Source organism: Pan troglodytes, chromosome 14 (genome assembly GCF_028858775.2).
Source record: "Pan troglodytes isolate AG18354 chromosome 14, NHGRI_mPanTro3-v2.0_pri, whole genome shotgun sequence".
NCBI lineage: Eukaryota > Metazoa > Chordata > Mammalia > Primates > Hominidae > Pan > Pan troglodytes.
Window position 1 is genome coordinate 56196023 of NC_072412.2, and position 12634 is coordinate 56208656.

The following is a 12634-nucleotide window of genomic DNA, read 5'->3' on the forward strand; positions in this document are numbered from 1 at the left end:
ATATTGGGGCGCTTTTATAAAAGTGACTCCACGTTTAACTATACTACTGGAGAAATGGTGCGCTTTCAGGTAAAATTATTTCCAGGGGTTTGTAGGTACAACTTGAAGATTCTAAGCCTTGGAAGAAAGAGTTAAGGCCCAAATTCACTTCCTCCACTCCTTTTGGAGCATTTCTGAAATTAAACATTTTCCCAAGTTCTGCATAAAATCAGAAAAGGTCTATTGTTACTAAAGAGGAAAAGGAGGTTGCTCAGAAGTTGTTTTCCAGCCTTACTCAGAGCAAAGGGCCTGGTGAGAGATGATTGTTTTGTCAGGATTCTGAAGCCTTTTTGGAATAAGACAAAAAGACAAAACAAGGTTAGGGTAGGAGGTGGCCTAAATAAAGAGGATATAATGCTAAGTAAATAGAGCTGAAAGTCAGGAACCAAATGAAACAAGGACAGTCAAAACAATCAGGGGGACTTGCTGAAACCAGCCAAACAACAACAAACAGCTAACAATATGGAAATGAGCCTTTTAGAGGAAAACTCCAAGCTATGCTACACTATCCTGACTGTCCTTTCATGACAACATGAAACTAGTATCCCAGAAAGATGTAATATATGGCATCTGAAATGGCAGGAGTTGGAGTTTCCATGGTGAAAATAGTTCACTTGTCTCAGGCTTTACTCACCAAGAACAAAATTATGCCAGTCTTGGTTTCTTATGTCAGCTGGGTCTATATCTACAATGGACCAAAGAGCTTTGTTCTTGGACTCTTTAGGCAAGTCCTTGGTGCTTATGGTTAGGGTCCCTGTGGCAGAGTCCTGGTAGAAAGGATGTCCCTCCAAATTCATATCCTATTTTTAAAGAATTTTATTGGGGACCCTGTAGATCAACATTGTGTATTTTATATTTTATTGATGAAGAGCCTGAGAGCTAGAGAGGTTATGCTGTTTTCAAGGTATTATTTGAACATCTCTTTGCATATTGCAGCAATAGAATTGCTACAATAGGTCTAGATATTGACCTAGAGTGATCAAGAACATTGTGTTAATGAATATCCATACATCTATGTATGACAACATGTCAAATGAAAAAAATAAGTTGGATATAAAATTGATTCCAACTAAGTTAAACATATATTATATCCAGAGAATAAAGACTGAAAAGAAATAACACCAAAACATTAAAAGTGGTGCTCTGTGAGAGTGGGATTACAGGAAACTATTATTTTTCTTTGTTCTCTGTTTTCCAAATTTTCCAAAGTGAATATGTGTTACTTTTTTAAATCGGAAAAATAAACATTAGCAAGTTGTAAATTTTATAAAAGAATAAAATTGTACATAAATATTATCAACCCAAAATGGTGGAAGACAGTCAAACGAGGCTATGGAAGCTATGTAAGAATCAGTAAAAACCAATGCCTCCCAGAGGAATAGACACAGACTATTTTCACGTATTTGTCTGAAGGTGTCCAGGCCTGCTAGGAGAGGGTTTTATTTTTTGTTTTGTTTTGTTTTATTGAGACAAGGTCTCACTCTGTCGCCCAGGCTGGAGGGCAGTGGTGCAATCTCTGCTCACTGCAACCTCTACCTCCCGAGTTCAAGCGATTCTCCTGCCTCAGCCTCCAGAGTAGGTGGGATTACAGGAGCCCACCACCACGCCTGGCTAATTTTTGTATTTTAAGTAGAGATGGGGTTTCATCATGTTGGTCAGGACCGGGCTGGTCTCGAATTCCTGACCTCAAGTGATCCACCCACCTAGGCCTCCCAAAGCCCTGGGATTACAGGTATGAGCCACTGCACCTGGCCTGGGAGAGGGTTTTAACCAGGAGATCAAGCTACTCAAATATTCTGCAAAAACAGAGACTTTAAGGCTCAAAATATAAAAGGTGAGGGAGGACAAACTCCCTGAAGATGAGGGTGGCATTGTAAGATGCCTCTATGAAGGTGCTAAGAGCTGCAGGACTTCTCTCCACTGAGAGCCAATCACAATCCCAAAAGACACAATCTCCAACGTTGTAATCTCAAATGTTGAAATCCCAAAAATATTGAAATCTTAAAAATATCGTTCTGGAAAAAAATATTAAAATATTCCTTAAAATATATTTATTCACACTTTAAAGGGGAACTAACTTGAGAAACACATAGAAACACCACAGAAAACTTCATAGGCCACTTTGCACAATAAGATACACAATAATAACATACATATTTTTGCCAGCATAAGCACAGGTACACTAACGATAGCAGCATGGATATAACAGTTACTAGTAGATGAGCCATATTCATAAAGAAATAGGTCAAAAAGCAAAATGTGTAAATGCATATCATTATGGTTGGTAATGGCGTGTACCCAGCTTCATAACTGAGTTCATCTGAAATCAAAAGCTGAGATGGTCACCACTGCATATGCAATCGCTCAAAGAGCCAAGATCTTGAGACGTTTTATCTTTCACAAACACAGATGTACTAAAAGGATATCTCTTCATTTACTGAGGAGATAATTAATGTAAAAACATTGTGCATGTTTTTACATACCACACAAGTCTTACATACAAAGTCAATATTGCGATAATGCACTTTTGTAAAGTTGAATTTGCAAAATATGCATGAAACAAATTAAAACTCCAAAGTCTCTAAACATCTTTACCTCTATTGTTGGAAATTATGCAGAGATGTAGTACACTACACAGTGAATTGTAAAACATAGTGCCGATAATTTTAAAAAGTCAAAAAAAAATTAAACAAAGAAAAGGCAAAAAGAAAAAACAAAAAAGCCCTAAAAAATTTTTTTAAAGTTTGACATATGAAAAAGTATATTACAGGGATAGATTATGGGCAATTTCAAGGAGATGGTACATAGCAGCTGGCCAACTTTCGCGATCATTACCTTTTTTGTTTGTTTGTTTTTGAGACTAAGTCTTGCTCTGTCACCCCAGCTGGAGTGCAGTGGCATGATCAAGACTCACCGCAGCCTTGAACTCCTGGGCTCAAGTGATCCTCCCACCTCAGCCTCCTGAGTAGCTGGAACTATAGGCATGTGCCACCATGCTTGGTTAATTTTTGTTTTTTATTTTTTGTAGAGACAGGGTCTTACTATGTTGCCCAGGCTGGTTTCAAACTCCCGGCGTCAAGTGATCCTCCCACCTTAGCCTCCCAAAGTGCTGGGATTACAGACATGAGCCACCACACACAGTCTGATTAACTACATTTTGAAGGCTTGCATCATGATGAGTAGCTGCTTTCTTTCTTTAGGGATATGACTGTTCTTTGGAGAATATGTTCACATTCATTTTCTCTGTGGCACTGCTCTTTTTGAAATTCTTCTATGATTTGTTATATACCGACGTGGGCATCCCATATTGCATTTTCCCATCTTCTGTTTAGGGATTTTGATCTTTGGGTATTTCGACATTCAGGATGATGGTGTTAGGGATTATGTCTTTTGGGATTATGATCCAAACTCCCCTCCACCTCCTCAGGCACAGGGCTGGCCCCATCCATGCATCAATGGGCACTCATATCTGGTTGAGTGTAAATTAAGATGTAACTGGAGAAATCCATGTTCTGTGCCAGTTGTGATCTGCACTAGCTCTCCCTTTTCCATCTCAAGGCAATTCTGCCTGGGTTTCCTGCCTAAAGTCACATAGTCGGGAGCTAATAGAGTTGGCCCCCAAACAAAGCTTCTCAACTCCTAGTTCTCTACTCCTTTCCACCATCACATGCTCCCCTCTTTTAAGTCATTCAGTTTCCGATATGTGGATTTTGTGCCTGAAAGCAAACTTTGAATTTTGGGGTGCCAAGTGTAGTCCTAAACATAGGTAGGATAGAATTATGTGGTGTAATAAAAGCCCCAAAATTCCATTGATCCAAAATATTTTTTTCATGTGTGAAACTAAATGCCTGAAAATTTGCCTTAGGAAACAACTCATTCCTTTGGGTGAAAATTCTTGGTTTCATAGAGTTCTTTATGTTAAGGATACATAGGAGAATCACTGGACAAGTAATAAGGGTCATGGAGTCTCCTCTGGCCCATTATGTGCAATCGAGCAAGTAGTTTAAACTCTTCGGGTCTGTTTTGTCATCTGTCAAAACTTGTAACTACTTCTTAGTTATCAGCCTGTAAGTGAGAATTAATTCATGAGATTTTTCTTTCAGTCTAGCTACTACAGAAGAAAGGGGCTTTGGATGTTTTAACAGGGGAAATTAAAAGGAGAGCTCTGAAGCATGAGCTACTCTTCACTGGATGCAGATTCAGGTGGGAGATTGGAGAGGGCAGCCCTCAAAGCTGGGGGTCCAGGAGAGATGGGAGGGCCCCACATGGAAATGCTGATTGGATCATGTTGTTTTGCACTTTTTACCATGAAGACAGGCAGACTGCCTCTCATTTCCTCCTCTTACTACCTAACAAAGTTTGCACTTACAAATGTCCAGGCTGGGTGCTGTGGGTCACGCCTGTAATCCTGGCACTTTGGGAGGCCAAGGTGGGCAGATCACGAGGTCAGGAGATCAAGACCATCCTGGCCAACATAGTGAAACCCATCTCTACTAAAAATACAAAAATTAGCTGCGTGTGGTGGTGCATGCCTGTAATCCCATCTACTTAGGAGGATGAGGCATGAGAATCACTTGAACCCAGGAGGCGGAGCTTTCAGTGAGCCGAGATTACGCCACTGCACTCCAGCCTGGCAACACAGCAAGACTCATCTAAAAAAAACAAAAAAAAAATCTTAAATTTATTAGACTTCCCCATAGTAATTGCACCCAGAGCCTGACTATAGGATTGGAGAACATGGATCAAACCCATGCTTCATGCACTCATAAGTTAAGGGAACGTTGATGAGGTTTCTCTCTTCTCTCTGGCATAATTGTACCTCACTGTTTGGTGAATGTCCTCTCTCAGGACACTCCTGATCCTGTTTTTCCAAAGCATCCTTTGTTCTTTAGTCCAGGACTTTCTTACCTTGTCGTTTTCCAATCTATTCCTTAGGAGAGTCTATACTTCCCAAGCACACAAAGACTGATTCAGGCCTATACAGGTCCCTTGTACCTGCTGTTTAGCATGGTCACTGGGGCTAGTTGGGCCCCATCCTATGGTAGAGTTAAGGTTGCCAGCAGCTTGAAGGGGAGGGAAAGGGGACAGTCAGACTTGAGATGATGGAGAAAGTACATAATTAGCCACCAATTAATGAAGAATTGCCTGTCTTAGCTGCATTCTCATGTTCTCGAGTTAAACACATTTTTACCCAGAGAATCAGAGTCTCCTAAGAAACATAAGATTATCAATGAGTGGTTTGGGCCAATGCGGGCCCTTCCCAGACCAGATAGATTATCCATTTCCTTCTTGTTGGATATAGACTTTTTTTTTTTTTTTGAGATGGAGTCTTGCTCTGTTGCCCAGGCTGGAGTGCAATGGCATGATCTTGGCTCACTGCAACCTCCAGCTCCCTGGTTCAAGCGATTCTCTTACCTCAGCCTCCTGAATAGCTGGGATTACAGACACATGTCACCATGCCCAGCTAAATTTTGTATTTTTAGTAGAGACAGGGTTTCACTATGTTGGCCAGGATGGTCTTGAACTCCTGACCTCATGATCCGTCCACCTTGGCCTCCCAAAGTGCTGGGATTACAGGTGTGAGCCACCACGCCTGGCTGGATATAGACCTTTATATTTATAGAAAGTATTCTAAAAGTTTTGACTTCTTAAAAGAGTTTAATTCCCTGTATTCGAAGGAGGGGGGAAATAAGAAACAAACACCTATGCCATTTTAAAAAGAGGGCCCAGATAGTCATCCTTTGATATTACTAGGAAGGAGGCTAATGGTGAGGAGGCTAAGGAGGCTAATAGTGTGGCAGGCTATGGTCATCTGTTAGTATTTCTCTTATGATGGTGATATTCTGATAATCTTTATTAAAGGAAAAGTCCAGCTTGCATTCTCAGTTTCCTAAAACTTGAAAGTTCAGTCTTGGTATACATTTAAAAATTCATCAAACAGTGAAGTAAAATTATGGTTTTAATATTTTACATTTTCTGGAGAACACTTATATACTATTGATGGGAATGTAAATTCATTCAACCACTGTCAAAAGCAGCTGAGAAATTTCTCAAAGAACTTAAAACCAGAACTACCATTCGACTCAGCAATCTCATTACTGGATATATATCCAAAAGAAAACACATCATTCTGCCAAAAAGACATGTACATTCATGTGTTCACTACAGCACTACTCACAATAGCAAAGACATGGAATCAACCTAGGTGCCCATCAATGGTAGATTGGATAAAGAAAATGTGGTACCTACACACCATGAAATACCATGCAGCCATAAAAAAAGAATGAAATCTTGTCCCTTGCAGCAACATGGATGCAGCAGGAGTCTGTTATCCTAAGCGAATTATTAATAACACAGAAACAGAAAACCAAATACCATATGTTCTCATTTGTAACTGGGAGCTAAACATTGGGTACTCATAGACATAAAGATGGAAACAATAGACACTGGGGAATACTGCGTGGGGTCAAACGTTGAAAAACTAACTATTGGATGTGATACTCCTTACCTGGGTGACAGGATCAATCATACCTCAAACCTCAGCATCACATAATATACCCATATAAGCAACCTTCACGTGTGCCTCCTGAATCTAAAATAAAAGTTGAAATTATATATATATTTATATATAAATAAATTTATATATATATTTATATATAAATAAATTTATATATATATATTTATATATAAATAAATTTATATATATATTTTAAAAACCTTAACTGTTGAGATTGACCAAATCAGCCAAGAGGGATAATAAAATACCAGGAAAAGAAATTTTACATTTTCTTAGATGTTCATTGCAGAAATTTTGATAATTACAAAAATTATTATTTTTAATACAGCTATGTTCATATGTACCTCAAATTTGGATTATAATTATATGAATTTCTAAGTGTATTACAAAATGTTTTATAATGAATATTTCCCTCTTTCAGTAAATATTCTGCTAAGGTGTGAATTTTATGGCTGTGCAACATTTTATTGTGTAGCTAGAGCACAATGTGTGTAATAATTTATTTAACTCAATCCTCATTGGATTCTTGCTATTTGTTTTGCTATTATAAAGAAAGCCATAATGACTATCTCTCTGTGTATTTCTTTGTCTTTGGTTTAAAAGAATAACATTAGCATAGATGTCACCAGGCATACAGACATGATCAGATTTTTCCAGTGGCATTTGCCAGCTGCCATTTTTTCTTGAATTCTTATTTTTTATATATTCCTGAGATGTTCACTGCTGCCAGCATGCTCTACCATTATTCTTTCTGGACATCTCAGCGAATTAGGACTGGAGGCCAGCCATGGTGGTGCTGGGGCCACTGCAGCCAATGGAAGGCGAAGAAGAAGGAAGGTTCTGAGCCACTATTTGTATTTTAGATAGCAGCAGCAGTTGCTTCAACTTCTCCCAACAAAGAGGCTTCTATCTCACTTTATCAAAAAGTTGAGCCACCCACAAATGAGAAAGCACATTGAAAAAGTCTGATGCCAATGAAATGCGAGGCATTTAAATTATTAGTATTGGTATATTAAGATGCCTATGTTATTTCTGTTACCTTCTTATTAATCTGTACTGTTTCACAACTTGTCCCAAATGGTATCCCCAACTCTCTGGCATTTTGCATTTCATGGGTGAAATGGAAATGCAGATGATATCAGCAGTGATGGAATGAAATGAACTTTTTATACAGCTGAAAAATCACCCTGAGCTACTGAAATATAAGAGCATACATACATCATAGTCAAGTTGTCAAAGGGGGATATTTCACAGCTATGACCTCACAGCCATAAAATATAAGCCGTATAACGTGTAAGGAAACCCAAGACAACTTTTCCAGATTTTCTTTTTTTACTAGTAAGATTACCACATGGAAAATAACTTTAACAAGTTATAATAATCTAATTAAAGGAATACTTAGAATTGCATAGACCTTTTCATTTTCAAGGGTTTGAATATCTTCTGTATTCCTTACGGCGGCACAGCATCATAACATCTGTTATCTCCACATCACATGCCCAACCCTAGTGTCCAGGTAAGGGAGTCAAGTCTTTTCACACCTTTGATGTTTGAGGCTGCATCCAGCCCGCCTTATTCCTCATTGCTAAATGGGCCACAGCAGCAGGTGGGTCCTGGTGAGTTAACTCCCAGCCGACAGCGGAGCTTTGCCAGCAGCTGTCAAAGTCAGTCTGGGGATAGGCTTTAACAAAAACTATCCTTTTGACCTTTCCCCACACAGAACTCACATCCAACTTGAATAATTCATCACGGACTTTTAGGGCAGTTTTGAGAGTTTCTGAGGTTGCTTTAAAAATCTTGTCGTTCCCTTTTATTTAAGTGTCTTTGCTTTTCTTCAGAGTCAGTTTGATGATACTTGTTTTATTTTTTGCATCTTGGTTTTATTATTTATAGTTAAGAAGATTTATGGCAAAATCAACAGTGCTGGAATCATTTGACAATTTAGTTAAATACTCTCCCTGATTATTATTAGTTTTCTACTACTTCTGGATGGACACCCTTCCAAATGGTTTTCTTCCCCATTTGGAAGAGCACAAGCTGACTTAGGTGTCCACTAGTGAAGAGGGACAAAGATGAACATTATCTAGAAATTGGTGGACAAGAAATGTCAAAGCTTTAGTAGAGCTTTCAGTGGGCATGTTTTTTCCACCTAAGGTGTCCAAATTAAATGTTTGTAGGTGACATGCTGTTCTTAAGAGTAGATAATCCCCATTCCAAACCCTGTGAACTCTGACAGCTGCATCATGATTTCTACAAATGTCAGAAGCTCCTATATCCTCGTGGTCACATTTGGCTCCATCTTCCAGTCTTCATTGCATCTGCTTCTCTGCTCTGTCTCAGGGCAGTTGCTTAGTCTTTTGCCTTTGCCACTGGTTCATGGAATATAGCCCTTTTCCATGATTTTCTCAAATACTAACAACAACAACAAAACCCACAAAAGAACGTATTTATGCCAGACTTTACTGAGGGTTTGGGGAACTGGAGGGGGTTTATATTGCAACAGTGCCTGGAATTCCTGGTGTTAAAAGAGCTCTGGTTCTTTTGCTCTCTCTTTATTTCTCAGGAACATCCCCCCTACTCCTGCTCACCAACTTCTGCCATTTTCTTATGCAGAGCAATCGGCTGCCTCCAATTCTTCCCCTGAACAGCACTGGGCCAGGTGCATTTCTCTGCCCATTCAAGGATTTTACTAAAACTTTGATATTTCTTGTACAACAGTTTCTAGATAATGTTCATCTTTGTCCCCATGTTCTCTGGAGAAAGGAGTGAGTATTGATTACAAGGATGGAAGCTCTAATCTCAATCAGGAATGTGACTCTCACATTTCATGAGAATCACACTGAAGACCTACTAGGTATTCTCCCCACAAATTTTGTGTTGCTTTTCAGAATTCCTGTCTCCATCCCTCCTCCTCTGCCACCTTGCTCTTCCATTAGTTTAGTCCCTCATAGATAATAATTTCTTTAAAAATTGCGCCAAAATGTCTTTCCAGATTTCTAGGTGCAAGTTATCTTCAGCAGATACATTGGAGACTGAGTTGGAAACACTAATGTGGAGTAAATCACCCCTCAGTTCCTCAGTCGGGGATCTCGTCAGTTGGGTTTCAAAATGATTGATGAAGTTGGAGAGGAAACATGCATTTCTGCTATCTAGCAAAATAATACATAAAAATACATCACTTTTTAATAGATGTAGGGGAGGTGAATTATTCAATCTGGTTAACACATGAAACAGCAAATCTTACATGTAGTCATGAAGTTATTGCTTTTGGAAATGATCTATTGGCCTGCTATTATCACCAAAATGGAAAGGAATAAAGACAAGCTCTGTAAACAGTTGCTGGAGTTTGGGAGGAGAGGAAAGAGGAGGAAATTAAAATGAGGGGAGAAATCTCACCTGTACAAAAAGCCCAGCAGTCCTGTTTAGCATATCTCTAATCATTGCTGACAACAACATCTAGCACTTACTATGTGCTTCACACATATTATCTCATTTAATCTCAAATCAGCCCACAAGGGAGGCTGTGTATTTATCTACCGCTAAGGCACAGAGAGGTTAGGTAGCTTGCCCAGGGTCATTCAGTCAGTAAGGGCAGAGTCTGACTCTGGAGATTGTGCCCTTCACCTTCGCATTACATTGCCCTCCAGGAAAGTCCAGGAAGGGATTTTCTTTCCCCATATAAATGCATGTAAGGATTCCAATGGCTGTAACCATCAGGATATCTTTTTCAGAATGCAAAGCGTCATCTTGCTTACAGAAGATATATGCAGACATACTGTGAAAAGGGTGAAGCATTAGATAACTATTATTGCTGTTAGTGTTGTTACCCCATGCATGTCCTTCTACTGTTAAGAAAACTACTTTCTTTGTCTTGAAACATTTCACTCCTATTAGATATTATTCAGTCTATTTTACAAATGATGAAAGTGAACCTTCCGGAGGCTTTTGGTTAATCAAAACTGCTTTGGAGTAATTCAGACCTCTATTCCCATACTGGCTCCACCATTTCTTAGCTGTGGTACCTTGGGGAAGTCTTGTACTCTTGCTGGGGCTTATTTTTCCATATGTAAAGGAATAATATTAATACCTTCCTACAAGACTTTTGTGAACATTAGATATCATGAATATGAAGCCACTGTCTCAGTGTCAGGCACATAGTGGGCTTGTTCTTTGTGCCCCAAAGCTGCAGTGTTATCTTCTTCCTGTGTTGGAAGGAAAGCAGGATCCCTATTTCCTCTTCCAATCCATTGAACATAACCCTGATTCTTAGGCGTATGGCTATGTGGGACAGCATACTAGAGAGAAATGGTGGCATCTCTGAGACAACCGCTGAAAATAAGTTCCTAAGAAAACCCACATCAAATGGAAGCCCCAAAGCCATCACATGTCTTATGGCAGCCCCGGATCCTAAGATACCAGCAACAACAGCATCTTGCCTTCAAAGAGCACATTTTCTTTCGCAAAGCATTTTCCAACACAGCATCTCATTTTATGGTCAAAGCAAATCTGTGCACGTCAGGCAGGTGACAGTATGCCCACCCGATGAAGACAAAAAAGGGGTAAGAATAAGTGGAATTCTATCCACAGTGCTGAAGGCCTTGGTAAATACTGCTAAGTCATCCTGTAGGTTGAAAATTGGCACAGCTATCATAAAATAGCTCAGAGTTGAAAATGAGATTGAGGAACTAGATGTTCCATTCAGCAGATAAGCCACCAAATGGATGATTTAAATGCAAACATGAATATACCAAGTGTACATGCTGCCTATTTTTATGAATTCAATATTCAACAAATGTTTTTTGAAATTGTGAAGTCAATTCAAAAATATTTATTGGACATCTCCTTTGTGAAAGACACTTTCGGTGCCTGGGACACAATACCTTCCATGGGCTCCCTGTCACATGGGGGCTGCCCACAGGATGGTCAAGGCTGTGCGATCATTATCATCCAGGAGGGAGTGGCCAGAGCTGCCTGAGGGGTTCAGGGAAAGCCTCCCTCAGAAACTGACCCATGAAATAGACCTTGAGGGAAAGGAGAGGGGTCAGAAACTGGCCCTGGCTCTTCCAGGGTCACCTATGCCTGTCCTGTGTGCTGCCACCTTCTAACATCCATCAACTTAATGAGCAGTGGGGCTCTCCATCACTTGTCCCCATATGTCCCAAACAAGAGAAAGAACCATTAGATCCCTGTCATTGTGTGCCAATGCCTAGGGCACCCCTCATTCCTCTGGACCTGGGTTCCTGCTCCTCCTTCTGCCAAGAATGTTCTTTCCTACCCATATCCATTCTTTCAAGTGGCCTCTGACTTCCCATTCCTTACAAGCCAAGCCGAAAGGTGAGCCATGAGGTGGCTCATTTGGTGACTTTTTCGTGCATTGATCATCCAGTGCAGGCTTCGCTGCTGCCTCCTATTTCCACGTGGTGATGTGGAGTCTGGGCCTTAGTTACAGCACTTCTCACATGGCCCCCTCCACAAGAATACAGACTCCCTGGGGTCAGGGTTATATTCATGCCTATTTCCACAGTGCCCAGGACAGTGCTGGCACAGAGCAAGTACTCAACAGAAGCCCATGAAAAGCAGAAATTATTACTAATACTGGTATTGAGATTTCCTGCCTGCTCTGAACACAGGCAGCCTCAGCATATTGATTGGGAGATGATTTTCACTGGCCTAGGGGCCTGTTGCCACGCTTGGACCCCTGTGCAAATTTAAAAACTAGGATAATTTGTTTAACAGGTCTTTCTATGAGCCTTTTTATCCCCCTTCTTTGGCTTTCTAGAAGAAGCTAAGGTTCAACAATATGGTTTCACCTGCCCAATGTCACTTTGCACAAGCTCAGCCAGGTACTTGAGGTACTCACTAACTCCCAGGGAGTTGTAGCCGACCAGGGGTTGCCACCTGACCCTGCCTGCCTCAGAGGTCTTCCTTCTAAAGGCTTGCTGCCCCCTGTTGTAAAGTGTAGGTGCACGTTTTCTGACTGCACTGTCTAGCACTTGAAATGTGTGTAGTCCAAATGAACTGCAAGTGTAAAATACACACCAGATTTTGAAAACTTACTATATAAAACGAGTGTAAAAT